Source organism: Passer montanus, unplaced genomic scaffold, assembly GCF_014805655.1.
Source record: "Passer montanus isolate IOZ18808 unplaced genomic scaffold, ASM1480565v1 scaffold10, whole genome shotgun sequence".
Taxonomy (NCBI): Eukaryota; Metazoa; Chordata; class Aves; order Passeriformes; family Passeridae; genus Passer; species Passer montanus.
In genome coordinates this window covers 22263065-22265248 of record NW_024356505.1, presented here as the reverse complement: position 1 = coordinate 22265248, position 2184 = coordinate 22263065, and the positions used below count along the sequence as shown (strand labels likewise).

Below are 2184 nucleotides of genomic sequence, written 5' to 3'. Positions count from 1 at the left end.
GACATCATGCCCATTCTGCATGTGCCAAGAGAAATTTTCTCATTTTGAATCAACTCTTGACTCCTGTGCTGTTTCCTACCTTCAGTCTCAGACTTCTTACAAAGCACATCTCATAAATACCAGTTCAAAGTTGTGAGCATGCACTGGTGTCATCTGGGCATAATGGTTTACAGGACTGCCACACAGCTTGCTTTCCAGTAACCATTCTAATATAAATGGTACTTTGAGTGACGTGAAAGTCATGCCTTAGGGTAGGCATGACAGGAAAGATTTCACTAGCATTTGAATCTATTTCCACTTTGTCAGCACCCATGTAAAATCAGCTTTCCAATTGTATTCACAGACAGGCACCTAATAGTACTCAGGGTGCAGACTAGAGAGGGGATTGCTTGTCCAGAGATACCTAAAAGCATCTGTGCAGAACAGCTTACCAGGTACTTGTTTAATAGCCAGGTTCACACTCTGGCTGGATTTTCATCTTATCTTCTGAGAATGGGTATGCAGGAGCTGAGCTCTTGTGTGTTTTATGAAAAGTCTAAGGCTAGCTTAAGGATATTCTATCCTTAAGATAGTATATTCTATCCTTAAGACAGCAATCTCTCAGCATCTTCAGCTATCTTTTATAAATGTAGTTCCCATAACACTAGCTTACACCAGGGCTTCTGAAAAGTGCTTTGCCAAGGAGTTTTCTAGGAACATGCTTTTAGCCCTCTGGACTGCAAAGTCTCCTTAGCCGGGATTGGAGCCGCCCGGCACACCTTGGCACAGGCAGCCTCGTCCCCTGCGCTCCCACCGCCAGGCGTCACCCTGCTGATGGGAACGGGAAAAATCCCAAACCGACCGTGTAAAAAAATGAGCAGGGAAGGAAATCAAACGGCACTTGCACAATGTGAGAGCATACCCAAGCTAGCATCCCTTGCAAAAAAAGTAACTAATGGAAAACATGTGGGAAATAGCCTTTATGCAAAGCACAGAAAAATATTATAATGAAGGTAATAACTAATTTAAGTTAAGCTTTTAACACAGGAGATACAATTATTCTGTCTTCTATTCCTTCTAAGGCAATCTCCTCTTTTCTTCCAGATGTAGCATTCAGCTGCAGTCTACGTCCATTTAACATCTACTGAAAAGGAGAAAAAAAATCTACTCCCCTTCCAAGACACAATGACATGGAACTTGGCATCGTTTATGTGAAGACATCCTGAGGAGGATACAATGAGCTCTACACAAAAACATTTCTGACACAAACTGGCCACGACTTCTTCAATGTCAGGAAGTCACTACATGTCAAAATATGCACTAAAACAGTGATTTCACAAGATAATGATAGTTCACATTACTGCGTGATTAAAATTTCAGGAGACAGCTGTCTTTTCAAAATCGCCAGCATAGGTTAAAAACTAACAAGCAAACAACAACAACAAAAAATTTACAGGATCATGGTACTTTAGGGGAAAAAAAATAAAGTGAGGACTGCTCGTATGCGAAGCAGGGATTAACAGGGCATTTTGTCAGGTTTAGGAGAGTGACCCGTTTGGAGGAACCGGCAGGGAAGGGAGAACCGAACGCAAGGAGAGCAGAAGGGTTCCCGCGATCCCAAGGGCCCCGGGGCGTGCTGTGAGCCCCAGCGCAGCCCTCACAAGCGGCGGGGCTGCCGGCAGAGGTCCGGCTGGTGGAGGCCAGGGGCGCCGGGGGGAGACCGCATCTCGGCACCTTCACCTCCTCCTCCTCCCTGCGGCGGGGCGGGCAGGGAGCAGGTGAATGCGCCCTTTGTCCGGCCGAGGGCCCGGCAGACCCGCAGCCGGGCGCTCTTTGGGCCGGCCGCTGTCGGAGGGGAGTACCCCCGGGAGGCCGCGCCGTCCCGCCGCCCTCCGCCCGGCACGGGGCACGGCGCCGCGGCTCGCACCCGCCCGGCGGAGGGGAGCAGGATGGGCGCGGAAGGCGGGGCCGCGAGGGGAGGTGGAGGCTGCGGCTGGTCTCCCCCGCCTCTCCTCTCCTCTCATCTCCTCAGAGTCCGGCAGGCGCTCCGCTGCTGTCCCGAGGCCGCCTTCCCCTCCGAGCGGCGCCGCCGGGCGCTGCCCCCCGCGGACGGAGCCGAGCCGGGGCCGCCGCTGCTGCCGGCCCCCACGGCGGGAAGGAGAGGCCGGGCTGCCGGGCCGAGGTGAGTGAGCCCGGGGGCGGACA

The 2184-nt window shown here is 52.2% G+C and overlaps 1 protein-coding gene across 1 annotated transcript in view; it reads left to right on the top strand.

Annotated features, from left to right (window-relative positions):
• Window positions 1–1623: 1623 nt before the first annotated feature.
• Window positions 1624–2184, top strand: part of STEAP1 (STEAP family member 1) — a 10916-nt gene continuing 10355 nt past the window's right edge. The window contains exon 1 of the mRNA XM_039713645.1: window positions 1624–2161. The gene's annotated coding sequence lies outside the window, so the exon portion shown is untranslated. The remainder of the gene's footprint in view (window positions 2162–2184) is intronic.